Source organism: Xenopus laevis, chromosome 6S (genome assembly GCF_017654675.1).
Source record: "Xenopus laevis strain J_2021 chromosome 6S, Xenopus_laevis_v10.1, whole genome shotgun sequence".
Taxonomy (NCBI): domain Eukaryota; kingdom Metazoa; phylum Chordata; class Amphibia; order Anura; family Pipidae; genus Xenopus; species Xenopus laevis.
This window is the reverse complement of record NC_054382.1, coordinates 75,574,343-75,594,659: the sequence shown is the minus strand read 5'-3', so window position 1 is coordinate 75,594,659 and position 20,317 is coordinate 75,574,343.

Here is a 20,317-nt window from a genome sequence, read left to right as displayed (position 1 = left end):
ATCCAAATAGATCACATCTACTGCCCTCCCACTGTCCAGCATCTTACTTACCTCATCATAAAAAGCAATAAAATTAGTTTGACATGACCTATCCTTCATAAAACCATACTGATTTCTGCTCATAATGTCATTCACTAGGACAACATTTTTGAATGTGATCTCTTAACAAGCCTTCAAATAATTTTCCCACCACCTGTCAAACTTACTGGCCTATAATTGCCAGGCTGAGATCGTAATCCCTTTTTAAATATTGTAATGACATAAGATTTTCTCGAATCCATAGGTACCATACCAGATGAAAGCGAATCTGAGAAAATCAGAAATAGGGACTGGTCTAAAACTGAACTAAGCTCTCTTAGAACCCGGGGGTATATGCCATCAGGCCCTGGAGCCTTGCTTACATTCATTTTTATTAAAGCTTTATGGATCATATACTGAGTCAGCCACTGACTGATTGAGCTGAGCCATCAGTGCAGCTATGAATTCAGACTCCTCTATTGTATACACTGAAGAAAATAACTGATTTAGCATATTTACTTTGTCTGTATCTGTTACAACCATACTGGTACCATTATTTAATAAGGCAACGCTCTCAACCTGCATCTTTTTACTATTAATATATTTAAAAAACAGCTTGGGGTTAATCTTAGCCTCCACCGCAATGCACTCATTTCCTTTCTTTGCCTTCTGGACAACATTTATTATCGTGTTTATATTCATTAATTGCAGCTTCTGTCCCAACAGGTTTGTAGTTTTTGAATGTCTTTCTCTTCTTTCCTATTAACTTCCCTGTAGAATACAGCCACATCACAAACTGTAATTGGATTAGCATTGTTAGTAGAACTCCTCAGATATTACTGCAGGTCAACTTTTACTATAAGAGCAAAAAACAGAAAAGAGCACTGTATTGTGCAAAACCTTACTCTAATGTAGTATAAAAACAAATATTGCACTTCCAAAGTTCAAATCATTCATTGACACCCAGAAATTGAAGCCCCAAAAAATTCCTTAGACAAAAGGCACACAGGTGCATTTTCCTCTTAAATATTTCCGTAGGCAGTGAAATACCCAAGACCAGCAATGTGCCTTCTATTGATTTCAGTGGAAAAAGCTGACAGTGATGGTCAGTGATCCCCAACCAGTAGCTCGCGAGCAACATGTTGCTCTCCGAACCCTTGGATGTTGCTCTTCGTGTCCTCAAAGCTGGTGATTATTTTTGAATTTCTGGCTTGGAGGCAAGTTTTAATTGCATAAAGACTATGTATAGTGCCAAGTAGAGCCTCCTGTAGGCTTCCAGTCCACATAGGGGCTACCAAATAGCCAATCACAGCCTTTATTTGGCATGCCACGGGACTTTTACATGCTTGTGTTGCTCACCAACTCTTTTTATATTTGCATGTGGCTCACGGGTAAAAAAGGTTGGGGACCCCTGGTATAGGTGGTTCAAGTCCACAACATGTGTATTGGAGCATAGATGGTTTTAGGAGCTGAAATAAATCAGTGGAAAAACATTATGACTGCTGTTAGCCTCAATGAACATTTTTTTATTGATACATCAATTTATTTTTCTTTTCTATTTCTCGTTTATAAACATATTTTCTCCTTTTAGAAATAATAAGTACATGTGCTTCCATAAAATGTATGCATATAATTCTTAATAAGTCTGTTCACAACATGTTTTACGAGAGCTAATTATCTCTCTTATTTGCATCTGTAACTAATATAAAACTTGTTTTCATTTAACTAGAAATAAAAACAATATCTGTAAATAAGCCCTATTGGTCTTGGAATATATAAATCACGCCTTATAATTACATACAAGTCACATACCTGGGCAACTAGCTAATGATGTTATTGTGCACAATCATTCACATTCTCCAGTTGGTAAATATGTTCATGTAGAAATATAAATGACAATTCCATGCAGTGCTGAATATTTTCCTCAGCTCACAGTTGGCTAAAAGATAAGATAGGTTCTGTGATTTGACATCCTTATTTGAACCTGCGGGTTATCGGCCACCACCAGACATGGTTTATACATTTCCAGGGTTGAGTCATTCAGTGCACATTATGTGTGTTATTATTACAGGGATCTTTACCAGATGCACATAGCTAACCCAAAGAGACCTCTATTATTTCTGGACACTTCATATGTTTATCCTTGCATACCCTGCTATTCCACCACCGCTCAGAAACCATTAGCTCATCATGTCTGAACAACATTATTGCTTGTTGAAGAATAAAAGGGTGTCAACATAAGCAGTACTTAAGAAATGGTTGTACTTTGCACCAATGGAAGTATAGGCTTGCCAATGTGATAGGACTGAAACACTAAATGATTGCGTTGCTTTTATGGTTTAAAATGCTTGTTTGCACAGGGCAAACTTCAGGGGGGTTCAGAAGTACTGCAGTCAAGGGCAGGTGTCAGATGGGGCCCCATGAGAAGTGTGATACACCATTTACAAAAGGAGCAGGGCTTGTGGGAGAGTTGATAGGTTTGGGTAGATCATAGGCGGGTGTTGACATAATGGGGCATGGCTGTGAGTGTATAGGCAGCTTAGCCCCGCTCTACTTGTTGGCAGGGCCCACCTCCAAGGTTAATAATTGGGGGTCCCAGGGGAGGGCCCTGCTAACTTAGTAGTGTGGAGCCCCCTTTTTTGTATGATATCACACCAACAGCAGGACATAGATCAACATAAACTCTTAGACATTGTATAGACCACAATCTATTATAATATAGTTACAAAATCCAGTGAACGACCAGTTATAAAATAACAAATGTTTATTTAATAAGCATATTAGAAATAGTACATACTGACTCCATATGACCCACCATATGCATTTCGTACCCTCCGGTACTTAATCACAGGTGCCTTTGACAACATCACATTAGTCACAAAACCAGGATGATCCCACCCATTCCTACTTAAAACCAATCAATAAAGTTGAACCAACCTCTTTGCATCATTTAGTTTATGCCTTTACGGAGTGCTAGTACTGTTTCCTATAACGTGTATATAGAAATCCGGCTGATTAATATATAATATTTAAAGTGACCAATCACAATACTTTAATAACAAAATTGGCATTCATAGTATATTTCAAATCCCTATAGATTATAATCCATCCAATAAACGTAATCAGTAAAATATAGAACAATTTCAGTCAAAATTGATATATTAAAACTACAAATGGATGTACTTTTAAAACATTATATATTATCATCTCCAATATAGATATTATCACTCATATATGTATCCCAAATATCCTGTATATCACCTTTATTTGTACCTTTTGATATTTAAATGTAACATGTAACTTCAAACTCATAGTTCAGTCCTAATGATAAGCTTGTTTGTAGATGAAAAATCCAAAACACCTCTCTCATTCCTAGCCTTACCCTTTCTATCCCTTGAACAGAGAAATACATTGTGTCCCCACCATTACATTGTATGAAATGTCTCAGCTGCTCATGGGTTTCTAATTTGGCTCAAATGTTCTTTCACCCTCTCTTTTAGCTTTTTACTTGTACAGCCTACATATTGCTTACTACATTCAAACATGTGATCTAATAGATCCCAAGTGGAGTGTTGCAGTTCCCATAAACTTTCATTTCAAATATCTTGCATGTAACTGTTGATTCAAAACTCTTTGATACCTTCATGTGTCATACATCTACGGCGATCTAATTAATTAATATAATTACCGGCTGTCTTTAGTGGTCCTAAGGGCTCTTACTCACTGGCGTTTTGACCTGCGCTCCCCTGCGTTCCGTTTTTTGGCGTTCAGCCGCAGGGGAGCGCAGGAATAGACGCAAGTCATTATTTCAAATGGGGCTGTACTCAGGCGCGTGTAGGCGCCGAACGCAGGTTCAGACGCAACATGCTGCATTTTTCTGCGTTCGGCGCCTACACGCGCCTGAGTGAGTACAGCCCCATTTGAAATAATGACTTGCGTCTATTCCTGCGCTCCCCTGCGGCTGAACGCCAAAAAACGGAACGCAGGGGAGCGCAGGTCAAAATGCCAGTAAATAAGAGCCCTTAATCTCTTTTAGTTGTCTCTCCCCTAAACAAACTGTGCGACAGCATATCTCTAAAGCTCTCCATAGACGCGACGATTCTTCTTGCTGAACGACCGATTTTAGCGAAGTCCGACCAATCCTTCGAAAATTATTGTGCGGTTAGTGGGATTCGAACGATCGAACATCTTACGATTTTTCGGCCGACAACTGTCAGGAAATTGATCGGCCAGGTTAAAAAATCTTTGTCTGTCCCAGTGCAATCTATCTATGTTTGCAAATTCGTCTTTTTAGATGATGGTCAATTTGGACGATCGTACGATCGTTCAGAGAAAATCGTGGTCTCACGATGAGGATCGGAGGATCGGATCTTTTAAAAATCTCAACATCTATGGCCAGCTTTAAGGTGTGATGATATTTATACCTGAGCTCAACACCTTAAAGAAGTAGTCATCACCATACAAAATCGGTAAAAAATTCTCACTATTCTTGAAATGTCCGGAAATTGCTTACTCTATGACCAATCCTGTTTGTTCTCATTAATTTTTCTTACTTACCAATAAATTCTGTCTATCAGTTTTTGCCGCTTTTTAAAAAGCTCTTTGTACTGTTTTTTATTTATAACCTCTCTCCAGAAATTACAAGTCTTCTATGATGGCATGATGAGGCATGCAGAAGAGTATTACCAATACAGGTTTTGCAATAGATTTACCGTATATACTTGAGTATAAGCCGAGTTTTTCGGCCCCCAAAATATGCTGAAAAACTCTACCTCGGCTTATACTCGGGTCAAGCGCAAAAACGGTCGCCGGCGCCTAAGAATATTCGCCAGCGCCTTAGAATAGTAGCCGGCGCCTAAGAATATTCGCCGGCGCCTTAGAATAGTAGCCGGCGCCTAAGAATATTCACCGGCACCTTATAATAGTAGCCGGCGCCCAAGAACATTCGCCGGCGCCTAAGAATAGTAGCCGGCGCCTAAGAATAGTTATCCAAAAACGAGATTGAAACTTACCAGAAGTTGCTGCATTTCTCACCCTCGGCTTATACTCGAGTCAATAAGCGTTCCCAGTTTTTGGAGGTAAAATTAGGTACCTCGGCTTATACTCGGGACGGCTTATACTCGAGTATATACGGTAGTACATCGTCTCCTATCACCAAAAGCTCCAGAAATGCATTTTTTCTCAAACTATACTGGCTGGTATATCTTAAATTGAAATCATTCTTAGCGATATTCTGAACGAAGCCATCAAAATCCTCCTGTGTACCATGCCAAATACATAGTAGGTTATCGATATATATAAATTATAAGATGTGTCCTTGTTTCTACTGTAATTTGGGTTTCCTCCCACCACCCCATATAGAGGTTGGCTTAAGAGAGGGCATATTCTGCCTCCTTCGCCGTCCCACATCTTTGTAGATAATAACAGGTTGTTGAGAAGCAAACAAACCATGCTATACTGGATCAAGTGATCACTAATGGCCCAGCATGTATAGCAAATGTGCAAGTAATTGAACCCCTGGGTTATTGTGACCACAATGTGATCCCTTTAATGTCTGGTGCAAAAACAAATATATATATTGGGGCAACAAAAACCCTGCATTTCAGAACACCTAATTTTAGCTTCCTAAGGGCTGCCCTTCAGAGCATAGATTTCTGCTAAAAACAAAGACCAGAACTTGTTGTAATTTAAAATCATATTAAATCTTTACTGTTCTCAATTTATTCCCTAAGAAGTAAATTTAGAAGCACCAAGAACCACCCTATGTTACTTAATAGAAGCAAATAAGTTAATAGGAAAGAAGAGAAAGGCTTTTAAAACTACACATATGTGGGGAGAGAAGCTCCATTTAATGAATATAAACACTATAATAAATGTAAGAAAATGATGAGCTCTTTGAGACCGACTAACCCCAAAAAGTGTTTAAGTATACTAATAGTAAAAAGTAAAAGTGTTGCTCCTTTAAATAATGGTAGCGATATGGTTGTAACAGATGCACAAAAGGCAAATGCTCTAAATCAGTTCTTTTCTTCAGTGTATACAATAGAGGAGTCAGAGTTTTATGACCCACCTCATATGTATTCACTCAATCTAACCAGTGGCTGACTCAGCATATGGTTAATAAAGCTTTACTAAAAATTAATGTGAACAAGGCACCAGGGCCAGATGGCATACACCATCGCGTACTTAGAGAGCTTAGTTCAGTGTTAGACCGGCTTCTATTTCTGATTTTCTCACACTAGCTTCTGGTCTGGTACCTATGGATTGGAGGGAAATTGATATAATTCCAATATTTAAAAATGGGTTGCAATCTTGGGCCTGCCAATTATAGGCCAGTAAATTTGAAATCTTTGTAGGGCAAATTATTTGAAGGCTTGTTAAAGGACCTGTAACATAATTTTTTTTTTTTTAATACGTTGGTTAGGGTTTTAGGGTGATAATCTGAAGAAATCTGAGTTCAAGTATTTTGCCACACCAGAAATTTTCAAGTTAATTTATTCATATTGTGGGGAATCACTCTTTAGGTAGTAACAGCAGCAACTCCTTTCACACAGATAGTATATAGTACACAGGTTTCCAGCTGATCTTTGTATGTTATTTTTATTCCACACACCAGTTTACACACCAACATAAAAGTTCATAATCTTTTAGGAGGCAGAAAACAAAATAGTTCCACATGTGCTGGTAAAGAAAAATGTCCTTTTCCCAAAGGATCCACAGCCCCACTTGGGCAATACAAGTCCAGCAAACAAAATTAACTGTTAACTCACAGTCCTTTGGAGATTCCCTGTGCTTCTCTCCTGGAAGCCGCTCACTCCCAAGCACTTTAGGGAAGTAGCTGGTAGCCAGTCCTTGCTACCGGAGAATTTGTCTCCGTGACAAAACTTGTGTCCAGCAATGCAGTCCTTATGCTCAACAACACAGGTCACATGCAGTTACACTGAAAACTTGTAACACAGCCCCAGTAGCTCTCCTTTCTCTCTCAGCCAGGGCAGAGAACAGCCTTAATTGAGCCCCCACCTTTTTACTCCAGGTGAGGCTAATCATCTCCCTGCTACTCAGAGCCTCATTTTCACATCCCTCTGCACTGCTTCATAGAGGATTCTGGGAGGGATATACTTTCCATCTATGATTTTCCCAACCATGCTACAATAAATAAGGTAAAAATGTAGATGGGAGTTTGGTCAAAGTGGTTTAAAATAAAATAATGAGAAATATTTGTATTTTAGTAAATAACCCCCTTACACTTGGGCACAAATAATCCAGTGCAAAGTGCTCAGTGCAGCACAGGTCAGCCCTCTCCTGACAGGGGTAAGTAAGTGTTAAAGCAGGGAGGCAGTGCTGATCTCTTACACCCCACTGTAAATCTAAAGAACCAGGACTTGCTAACAAACCTTGGAAAGTTTCACCACTCATCTGTCACCGCTCAGTGTTCAGTTGAACTGAACTGAAGTAAAGGCTCAGATGAGCCATGAAACATTTTCAACTTTTTACTCCACAAGTCAAGTTGCTTTAAAAGGTGCTACAAAGTTACAGGCTACAGTCACGTGAAAAAAGTAAATACACCCCAAGGTTATGGGGTGCCGTTTGTCCCAAATACATTCTGTATACAAAACTATCTCTAATACACAGAATGAATGTCTCTCGTGGTATATAAGTATTTATGACCATACACAGATAAATATAATATACAAAAGACTTATTTCTATTAAAGAATGAAAACAAAATCTGGTTAGTGCACAAAAGGATGTCATTATATCACAAACTCCATTCTGTACAGTTTAACAAGCAATCTGTCTCACAAATGTATAACCTCCATGTAACGGACACACTTATGTGCAAAGTTACTTATAGAATGAATTATGTAAAAACAAAGTTGGACATAATATATAATAGTGTAACTAACTAGTGCTTGTCAAGCTAGATTTGAATGACAAAATAGATATCTGTGACAGAAAGCAAGATTTTATAGCACAGGATTCATTCTTTCCACAAAATGACAGTTTTGTTTCACAAAACAGATAAAATAACCATTCTGTGAAGCAACACTGTCAGTCACATTCCTGAACCAATAAGAACAAAGCTTATTGCCATATACAAACAAGATGAGAAGTGGCCAGCTCTGCTCCACATGGCTAAGGCAAAGTATCTGACCTGCTATAGAGGGCGCCCTCTAATGTCCCCTGTGCTGCATAGTAATAAACATGAACAAACCTTTCCTAAAAGAGCTGCTGTTAAACACTACAGGTTCATAAATGGAAGTTTTTACAAATGGCTGAGAAATATAATGCTGCACTTATAATGATTGTAGAGAAAGAAAAGTATGCAAAACATAAATATGATCATTTTAAGTGATATGGCTATTCTTATTGTAGTAACCTGTTTGTGTGGCCATTTTGGTTAAGGGCATTCCTGCTGTTTTGCCATTATTTTATGACTCACTCCTGTTCCTCTTCCTGTCTAAGCTGAGAGCAATAATGGGACAGGCCACACCCACCTGCCATCTTCTATTAAATGTACCAGAAGTTACTGTGCTTGTCTGGCTGCTTTGCCTGCCTCTTAGAGTCAGTTATAAGTTTTGTATATGATAGTTAGACTCCAATGTCTCCTCCTAGCTGTAATCTTGCACCAATTAGCTTGTAGTAGTCTCTTAATAATGTGCTTAGCTATAGTTCAACTACTACATAATAGATTTAGCCAGCGACTTGGGACTGATCATGTGCATCGCACATTGTGTATAGTATGATGTGTAGGTTATATGAACATCCACTCCTGAGTATTGTGTGTAAACAAAAGGCTTCAGGACTTCACCTCCTTTCGTGAATTCGGGTCTTTTCACCACTTCGGGACTTCAGCTTCGTCTTTTCGGCACTTCCGCATTCGGTAATATGTGCAATGGCCGCACGGCTTGGGCGCTCTTAAAGGGGACCCGGCTCTTTGAAAAATGCAGCACTTATGGGCCCCCCTTCAGGCCTGGAACACTTGTCCCCCCCTGCTGGCGGCCCTGGACATGCATGTGACATGGGCGCAGTTGTGCTCTCTGCTCTAGTGTTGTGCCCCCCTTGACCCACTCTGATGTGAAAGGGTTAAGCACTGGGCAGGTAAGGGGACGGCATCATTAGTCTTTTGTTATAAATAAATATAAAGCATTGTATAGCTTCTTGCTTCTATATAAATAGATTATGATCCCCTAAAATTGCCCCTGCCTAAATGACCCCCTTTTGTTTACACACAGTACTCAGGAGTGGCTGCTCATATAACCTACACATCATACTATACAGAATGCGTGGTCATACCTCCCAACATTTTGGTAATAAGTAAAAAGAGGGACAAAAAATTTTTTGTCATGTAGCGCGGCAATTTTTTTGACCACACCCATTTTTGTGGCCACACCCCATAATTACCATGTTCATTTTACAAAGTTTGGCAGGTTATAAAAGTTTGAAAATATTTCTCCTTATCTAAACTGTTAAAATTACTTATTTTTTTATCTCAAAATTGTTACAAAGTATCTTAGTTGCACCTGTTAGCTGTACTGGCCTCTCTGCCAAAAGCCAATTAAGTTAGAAATTTTGGACACAATAAAGATCTTTACAATTTGAATTGGTGCCTGCTGGAAGTCTGCATACATTGAGTGCCTGCTCCTTTTTACATTTCGGTTTGTCCGCCCCCTATGCTGAGGGCTCAGGGCAGTGCACCTGGGCCACTTCCCTTACGTGGTGAGTAATTTGTTTACCACATTGAAATACAATACAGATGACTTCTTGTAAGTTAGAAATTTTGTTTCTTTTTCTGGCTGTTCAGTGCAGAGAAAAGAGGGACTTTCCAGTACAAATGAGGGACCTCAGGTTGAGCTGTCAAAAGAGGGACTGTCCCTCTGAAAAAGGGACAGTTGGGAGGTATGTGTGCACATGATCAGTCCCAAGTCTCTGGCTAAAGCTATTATGTAGTAGTTAAACTATAGGTAAGCACATTATTAAGAGACTACTACAAGCTAATTGGTGCAAGATTACAGCTAGGAGGAGACATTGGAGTCTAACTATCATATACAAAACTTATAACTGACTCTGAGAGTCAGGCAAAGCAGCCAGACAAGCACAGTAACTTCTGGTACATTTAATAGAAGATGGCAGGTGGGTGTGGCCTGTCCCATTATTGCTCTCAGTTTAGACAGGAAGAGGAACAGGAGTGAGTCATAAGATAATGGCAAAACAGCAGGAATGCCCTTAACCAAAATGGCCACACAAGCAGGTTACTACAATAAGAATAGCCATATCACCTAAAATGATCATATTTATGTTTTGCATACTTTTATTTTCTACAATCATAAGTACAGCATTATATTTCTCAGCCGTTTGTAAAAACTTCCATTTATGAACCTGTAGTGTTTAACAGCAGCTCTTTTAGGAAAGGTTTGTTCATGTTTATTACTATGCAGCAGAGGGGACATTAGAGGGCACACTCTATAGCAGATCAGATACTTTGCCATGTGGAGCAGAGCTGGCCACTTCTCATCTTGTTTGTATATGGCAATAAGCTTTGTTCTTATTGGTTCAGGAATGTGACTGACAGTGTTGCTTCACAGAATGGTTATTTTATCTGTTTTGTGAACAAAACTGTCATTTTGTGGAAAGAATGAATCCTGTGCTATAAAATCTTGCTTTCTGTCACAGATATCTATTTTGTCATTCAAATCTAGCTTGACAAGCACTAGTTAGTTACACTATTATATATTATGTCCAACTTTGCTTTTACATAATTCATTCTGTAAGTAACTTTGCACATAAGTGTGTCCGTTACATGGAGGTTATACATTTGTGAGACAGATTGCTTGTTAAACTGTACAGAATGGTGTTTGTGATATAATGACATCCTTTTGTGCACTAACCAGATTTTGTTTTCATTCTTTAATAGAAATAGGTCTTTTGTATATTTTTTTCCTCTGTGTATGGTCACAAATTCTTATATAACATGAGAGACATTCATTGTGTGTATTAGGGATAGTTTTGTATACAGAATGTATTTGGGACAAACGGCACCCCATAGTTTTTGCCCTGGAGGGGTGTTATGTAAATACTAAATATTAATGGTAGGGATGCACCAAATCCACTATTTGGGATTCTGCCCAATGCCTGGTGAAAGATTTGACAAAATACCGAACCAAATCCTAATTTGCATATGCAAATTAGAATCAGGGAAGGAAAAAGAGGAAAACAGATCATCTTTTGTGACGATTTCCCTACCCGTCCTTAATTTATATATGCAAATTAGGATTTGGGTTCGGCCAGGCACAAGGATTCGGCCGAGTCCTGCTGAAAATCCTGGTCAAATCCTGAACCGAATCCTGGATTCGCTGCATCCCTAATTAATGGCCTATTATGCCTTGTAAAAACGGTAAAGAAGATAAATATACCTTGTAATAAAATTTAAGTGAACTATTTTCTTGATTCTGTCTGGTACCTTCCATCAGGCTATTGCACATGTTGCCATGTTAGTCATGCAACGTCCAAGGGGGCTTGTATGTTCCGCTGCAGCAAGAGGTCAACCATCTTCTCCACTGTCATCTTATAGTGATGGGCAGTGTTTCATCCAGTAAGAGCCAAAGAGTTTGGATTTCTAGACTTGACTCCAAAACGGCACATTGAAGAGAATTTGGATGCAGATTTTTCTCCAAATTGGCTAGCAGTCAGGTGTCACTCGGGCAAAGGTTTTTTTCAACCACTCCCAATCCTTGGTTGCTATGTAATACTGACCCTGAACTGTTTATTTGTACAATTGTGTACTGAGGATTTCATGTCATTACACTGAGGCTGTTTTGGCAATTCTGCTACGTTTCCATGTAAATTGTTATTATATGGCACAATCACCTGTCACTGCTGAGGTCAGAGCAACAGTAGTTTATGGAATGACTAAATAACCAGCACAGTGTCCAGCAAAATAGAGGCAATGGATAGAACAGGGCATGGGCAAAAAGCTGCAGAGGCTGCATCCTAAGTCCAAAGCAGCTGGAAGGTGTGTGGGACCCCTGATTGGGGCAATCGTCCGTCACCCTTGGAGATGTATGTACAATTTCAGTATTTCCCTGTTAATAAGAGACTGGTTACACAGATCCTGATGGGAGCTGCTACTAGTTATGCAGAGCCCTTGCAGACAAATGGGAGTCTGCTCCTGTATGAATACACTATATATTATAATGACGAGTCCCCCGCAACTGCTTGAGGAGCTGAGGCTACCGAGGATTATTCAAGTAGGGAATGCATATCTTCTCTATGGACAGCTGAAATATCTCAAGTGGTTTCAAATCAAAGTATAAGAGCTCCCAGTAAGACGCCAATATTATCCTAGCCTCCATTGTGCTTCACTTGTGTGCAGTCTTTAATCCCACGGGGAACTAATCTGTAAATAAATCTCGGGGTGATGGGCAACTGTACATTCCCAGATGATGGACTCCAATCAGGGGTCCCACACACATTCCAGCTGCTTGTCATTTCTGATGCAACCTCTTTTAGCCTGCCCAAGCCCTGAGTTCAATCCATTGCCCCTTTTCCTGGGCACTTGTACTGGTTAGTTTAGTCCCCACACAAACTACTTGTGGTCTTATCTCTGCTCCAGTTAAACAACAGTGACAGGCAATCAGTTGCACTATATTGGTGAGGGGTGGATAAGGAGAGTGGAACAAGACCTGTTTACTAGAAAAAAATAGCCAAATCATCAAAATGGCTCCATTGTGTTTGCCATGAAATGCTCCGTAGTTAGGGTTGCCACCTGGCCGGTAAAAATGATGCTTGATGCCAATGTTATTTATAGGAAAAAACGAGAAAAAATAGGAAGGGCGGGTATTTTTTTTTCCAGAAAAGGTGGCAACCCTATCCGTAGTATTTATCCTATGGGCCGAATGATGGGTTCAGGGTACAAATATCACATTAAGCAACTGAACTGCAGCCTTGTGCCTTTATATTGTCACAGAACCCCTCGAATATCTTTATAATTTACAGTAGGGTGTTACATTATCCCTATCAGTGATACTCGGATTTCCCAGTGCAACTCCACCTCTGCGTATTAATAGGCTTCATAGGGAAGTTGTTTGTCTAATACAGCAGGTATGGATATAAATTATTTATTTGCCCTCAGGAAATGCCCCACAGCATAAAGAGGAAAGTGTAAATCTTTATTGGTAATGTAGAGAGCACAAAGGCCAACACAGCCACTGGTCTAGTTACTAAAAACGTTCATATCAGTATATGTTATGAGAATCAATATTGCAGCGTATAGGAAAAAAGTGCACCCCCCCATCAGAATTGTGTGCGAATGTCCATTTAGTAGAATTGGGACCAGACAAGTGATACGAGGGAATCAGGGATGTATCAGTCTGTCTCTCCCAGGAAGGAAACTGTGCCGGGAGGGTGAGAGAGAGGCCCGACTATCCCAATGGGAACCCCCATACTGATCACCCCTAAAGTGCCTGTGAATTAGTCGGCCTTACAATAACAGCACAGACTACACAGTTACTACAACTGCTAACGATTTATAAAGCTCAATCTAATTCTGCACCTTTGCACAAATTGGGTTCTTATCTAAGTATATCCCAGAAGTCTCTGAGCAAATTTATTTTCTTGCAGTATATTTCTTGCTAGCTGGGGGTACCAATTTAGAAGTGACACAATTGCAGACCCCACAAGCAGAGAACCCGTGCTCAGCTGGAGACTTTCTTGCAGCTGCAGAACAGAAACTATCAGGGTCACACTCATTGAACATTTGGGTGCGGCAGCAGTGGGTCACAGGATACAACAAGTTTAGCTCTGTTCATTAAGCTTTGCACGGTTAAAGTAGACCCTACAGTTGGGGAACCAGGAGTTCAAATTTAGAATCTATTAAATCACTATACATGGAGATGTGCCGGGGGTTACACTGGACGCAGAGATTGGAGGAACCAGCAGGAGATTACAGAATATAGCAGATCTCTGTACATCGGACTGCACCAGGGTTCAATAATACAGTTGCAGAATATTCCAAAATGTACTCAGAATTCTAGATGGCAGGCAAAACTGATATCCATCCACTGGCAATTCCTCTACATTAGGCAGCAGTCTGCTCAGTTCTGTTTTCACCTGGATTGAATTAGATGCTTTTTTTGACACTTCACGGTGCTTTGTGTGTGCAAACTCCAAATGTTCTCCTATAACCCCTTCCCCCAACAAGCGCCTTGCTTTACTTCACCCTGCAAGGTGCCCCCCCCACCTTCTGTGGTACCGAGGTCAAAAATGTTACTGGCGTATGTGGTGGAGGGCTGATAATATGTCAGTGTTGGCCACTCCCCTTTTAAAACCACACCCACAGTAAACCACACCCATGTTACCACAAGAACGTTTAAGATCATATCCACATTAACGTTGGTAGCACCAAAAATCCAAATGGTTGGTGCTCACTGCGCTGGAGAGGCATTATGGTGTAATGCAAGACAGTTCCTATCCTCTGAAAGGACCGTCTCTGTAGTGGAAAAAAAATGATAATTTGGTAGTGAGCTGGTTTCTAAGGAAATGACCTAGTAACCTCTAGTGGTGTTTGATGAAGTACAAGGAAAAGATAGAAATGAGTCCAATCTCTAAAGATAAAGCTAAACACTGTCCAATAAAAAAACCCTCAAGGTAAGTCTGGATCCTAACAAGGGATAGAATCCAGTTTTCTAAGAGAAAGAAACCCCACCAAATAGTTAATACTGTATCTATACCAAGTTAACTCAAACCTTAAATTGCAAAACTCAGGTAATTAATATTGATAATAATAATTAATAAAGAGGTGCTGTCTAATAACTTAAGTAAAGTGCTAGTGCAAATAAATAGTGTGAAATCAATCAGCCACAAAGACTGATGATAAAAAATAATTGATTACTGCTAAATCAAAAGGGTATATTAACCCACCAATAGATTCCAATACCACCCCTTAATCAATAAATTCATTCATTAATTAATTAGTAAGGGGCAATTATTCAAATAGAATTAGCAAATTAATATTGCAATTAAGTTCCACCAGTAAAGTGCAGTGCAATAAATAGGCTAAAAAATGAGACTTGGTTAATTAATTAACTAGTTAAAAAGGAGTAATTAAAAATTGACCAAAAATTCCATATGGGTTAAAAAGTCATCCGTTCACAATCCATAGATAGAGTTCATAGAAAATTGAAAATATAGAGGGTGGAGTTGTCCCAAAATCTAACTGCCTATTTTTGTTTTTAAGGCCTGGGACACCACAAAGTAAAGGCAGGACAGGGTAACCGGAGCTGTGGCCTTGTAACTTAACTTGCCCTATCAATTAAAAGAGGCTAAATAGCCCTAAAAAGCCACAAACCCACGGCCCCTTAGAACAGAAGGAAGATGGAAGAGGTGGTAAGACAAGAGGATTAGACCAGAATTCCAGCTCACATCAAATATATTGTAACCAGTTTTTTTTCCTTAAGGGAAATATTTCTTCCGAATATTATCTTAGGAGACCAATTTTCAAAAGAACGCACAGAACATTCCTTCTCTGGGAACTGCCATATTGTTTCCCTTAGACACAGTACACATTGGGGTTCCCTATACACATGACTCATTATGTACCTTCCTGAGGATGAGGGGGAATCTGACAGAGAAACCAGTATTCACATAAAAGAGGAGAGGGCTGCTCAAAGGTGGGGGGCTGGTGGAAAAGCAGAGAGGATAGTGGGAGGAAAAGGCAATCAAGCGAAAGCAGCAGGGACAGTCCTTCCATACCGAAACCAGAGGAGAGTGAGAGGCACAGGCGGCAACGCAGGAGAGGTATCCAGGTGCGGCAAAAAGCCGCTCCTTGTACCTTTAAGAGCCGAATTTCCAGTTTTTAAACCAGAAATTCGGCATTACTATTGTGAAAGAGCGCAATTGCGCTTGTCTCAATAGTGGTCCTGCCAGCGAGGGGGGGCGGCATTGAAGGAACCGCCTCAGGCGGTGCATTAATTAGAATCTGCGCTGGAGAGGCATTATGATCCTTCTGCTATGGCATCATCATACCCTCACCAGCTGCACTATGGGGGCATGCCCCGGCAATATCTACATCCAAGGGCTATGGTAAGCAATGTCTCGCAGGCTAATTGCCAACTCTTTAAGGGCTACCATCCTTACTCACGGTAAAGGCTTAGGGACAGTCCATTTACTGGAAAATAAAAAGCTTAAATAACAGCGTTCTAACCCTGCCTGCATATCTGGGCAGGCTCACTTACGGTCAGTTCTCTCAGTGCACACGGGGAGGGGGGAGAGGGGGCTGTGCCCCCCCCCTCTAGCAACTGTGTAGCCTCAAGCAACTGATTAGTCCAACCTATTATGTTAATGACTGAAAGGGAAACTGCTCAGCTTGCTAGATAGGCTAATGTGAGCCTTTTACAGTATGCACTGCTTTTAGCACTTAAAGGGGAAGTAAACCCCTTATTAAAAAACCCTACTCCCCTACCCTACATAGGCTCATCTACATCCCCCCCCCAACCTAGCTGCTACCCTGGGCAAATGCCCCTAAGTTTTCTTCTTCTTCGGTCTTCATTGGGTCTTCTTCTGGCACTTCGGCAATTTCCGTGACTTTCGGCACATGCACAGCTGACAAAAACCCGAAGACTGCTCCAACTGCGCATGCGCCGATACGGAACTTGCTTCCCAATGAATACCGAAGAGAAGAAGATGGCTGCCATGAACTCCGATGCTGTGAATCTGCACTAAGGGGTAAATAAAAAGTTAGGGGCATTTGCCCTGGGGTAGCAGCTAGGCTGGGGGGAGATGAGGGACGGGGGTCTATGTAGGGTAGGGTCGGCCCCAGGGATGCATGTGCCTCTGAGGAGTTCGTAGCCTGGTCTTGGTTATGGAGCACTTCGATTTCCAGAACTGCAACTTGGAGATCCTGTACAGCAAACCCAAAGCTACAGAACTCAGATAGAGCAGAACCGGGAACCTCCTCTTTACTATACAGACGTTGATGTTATATGGTTGGAGAGCTGAGGTAAAGATGCCCCACTTACCATCCCCGGTGCTGTGTTCCTGAAGCATCGAACAGTAACCCAGCCAATTTCAGACATTCCCAGGGTCCCCATATCCCACCCCACTTTGCCAGAATGAGCACCCCATCACAGGAGGGTGAGTGTCTGTACCCCCAAGGACAATACCCCATGGGGTACATGCCCCAGATGAGACCTGGCCTCCCAGATGGTAGGATTATCCCTCCGGAAACTTTCTCTTTCCCATTTAAATTTGAGCAGCCATCCTCCAAGGCCCCGACACTTTGCACTGCCTATGGACCCTCGCATGGTGAGACCACCAGACTCAGTGTACAATGGGAGGATATGTTTGGCTCCATGATGGACAGTCTGGAGATGGTAGCCATGCAGAGACTTTCATCCCTTGCTGGTCCTCCAAGCTCTGCTTACCCCTCACCTCTAGGGCCCACACCCTATCCACCTCCTGGGGCACCTGGAACAACAAATGGGGGAAGACATTTACCAACCCCTTGCCTTGGATAGAACGCATATAGCTGTTCCAGGAGAGAAAGGTAGGTATTACTTGTGCCTGGCCCATTCTCTATTCATATCTACTTTCAATTAGAGCAATAGAGCTAGATCAACTTGCAGCCAATCAGAGCCCGGAGATTAGAATTCTGGCAAATATAACCTATTAGAGTTGCTAATCATTATATTTGTGTTTTATTTGCAGCTTTGTCACCAGGGGAATCCCAAACTCAAGGCTCCTCCCATGCAAACCCTTCCGCTGAGAGCTGTGAAGATATGGAATTCTCTCCCTGAATCAGTTGTACAGGCTGATACATTAGATAGCTTTTAAGAAGGGGTTGGATGGCTTTTTAGCAAGTAAGGGAATACACAGTTATGGAAAATAGCTCATAGTCCAAGTTGATCCAGGGACTAGTCTAATTGCCATTTTGGAGTCAGGAAGGAATTTTTCCCCCTCTAAGGCAAATTGGAGAGGCTTCAGATGGGTTTTTTTTGCCTTCCTCTGGATCAACTGGCAGATAGGTAGTTAATAAAAAAATAAAAAAAAAGGTTGAACTCGATGGGCATGTGTCTTTTTTCAACCTTACTTACTATGTTACTATGATGAATGGGGATGTCTGTGGGGATGGGGATTCTCCTGTGCCCCAAGCCCCCTCCAAGCCAAGGAAATCCAGCCAGTGGCACCTTCAGAGATCACGAAAAGCCATGAGGTCTCACAGATGGCACCCAGGATGTTCCTACTGCAGCCAGCCTGGCACCCCACCAGGGCCTAAATAATGCTATGAACGACAGTGAGTGAATATTTCAAAAGCTATGCAAAAATAAATAATGACAACCAATTGAAAAGTTGGCTTAGAATTAGGTATTCTATAACATACTTAAAGGTGACCCACCCTTTTGCAGGGACACTGTATCCTTAGACATTGTTAGTATCTATAATAATCTGCTTGTCTGTTGTGAGCTCTGAGATGTAGGCATTTTTACCACAAACTAGAGGGCGCCTCTACTCCATTATAATGCTGGTGTTTTTTTACCAAATCTGGATCATACAAACCCTTGATCTTTTCATTTCCCAGGGTATTTGGGCCCCTTCTGAACAATAAATAGGGGAGGGGCTTATAGTATTAATATTGGGCTCCGCTGAAACTGAATGTTTTCTTTTGTAATCCCTCTCTTTATCCTTTGTGGTTACCTAATGGAAATACAGGTATGGGACCTGTTATCCAGAATGCTCGGGACCTGGGGTTTTATTGGATAACGGATCTTTATTATATCTCTATTGCAGGTATAGCAGAGATATCCAGTGTGCAGCCCTGTAGCTGTGTGCCTGGGGATGCTGGGAGTGGTAGTCAAACAACAGTTGGAGAGACGCTGCCTGGAAAATATCCCCTATCAGATCCACTAAATCAGATATTTAGTGTAGGTGAAGCTTTAAGGGTAACTTCGCTATATATGATTTGTTTTGTCAGTGATGGGTATAGGGGCACGGTGTTTTGCCTGTGGTATATTTCGAGGGCACTGTGTGGGTGCTAGGATTAATTTTGTTTGTTTTTTCCATCCTGGGCTTTCTTACCCATGTCAAGCTTTAGGATGGGCCTTTCACCTTAATAGATAACATGAGCTTGTCCTGTGACTTTCGTGGTACAATCATGCTTGATGCCCAGAGCTCTGGGGGTGGCACAGAAAGAAGAAAGAGGTGAACATCACCCCTTCTATTATATTGCATAGAAACCCTGAAAAGATATTGACCCTGTGTCTATCAGCCCCATCACTTAATTATTAACCAATGAAATTGCATATCATTACCCATTCTAACAAACCCCCTGCACAAATATTGACCCCGTGTATTTCAGCCCCATGATGTTCATATTAACCAATGAATTCCCAGAGCAGTACCTATTCTAAAAAAACCTGCATAGATATAAAACCATACAGATCTTTAAGACTCTATCAATACCACTGCTGAGTTATATCCCACCCTGCCCTGCACCTGCACATTTCAGCAGCCCCTCCGCAGTATTAAATCACACTATTGGTCCGTTACCTTGATCAGAATGAGGCACAGGAGCACCTTCCCTCCCTCAATATTTGCCATAGAGATTCAAGAAAAACACAGAGACATATTTATGGGGAAACCAGTTCGTGGGAACAGGATTTATTCAAATTAAAAGTCAATTGGGTTCGGGCATCCTTAACAGCTGATGATCCAGAAGAAGGCAAAAACCATAGAGTGCTTCGGCAATCTGCACTAAAGGGAAAAATTCCTTCCTGACTCCAAATGGCAATCGGTATTGCTCCCTGGATCATGGCTTTATATGTATGTTTGAGAGGGAGGGTGCATGTATGTGCATGTGTGAGTGCTTATGTGAGTACTAATGTGGGTGCATGATAAGCGGGTAGGGGTGGGTGCAAGGGTAAGGGGGGGTGAGAGTGAGGGCAAGGGGTGGGGGTAAGAAGAGGGTGGGTGAAAGCAAGGGTAAGGGGTGGGGGGTGAGAAGAGGGAGTTCAAGCGAGGGTGGGGGGTGAGAAGAGGGAGTTCAAGCGAGGGTAAGGGGTGGGGGTAAGAGGAGGGGGGTGAAAGTGAGGGTAAGGGGTGGGGGGGTGAGAGGATCGGGTTAAAGCAAGGGTAAGGGGTGGGGGGTGAGAGGAGGGTGTGTTAAAGTGAGGGTAAGGGTTGGGGGTGAGAGTAGGGGGTGAAAGCAAGGGTAAGGTGAGAGGGTGAGAGGAGACGGGTTAAAGTAAGAGTAAGGGGTGGGGGTGAGAGGAGGTGGTGAAAGTGAGGGTAAGGGGAGGAGGGGGTGA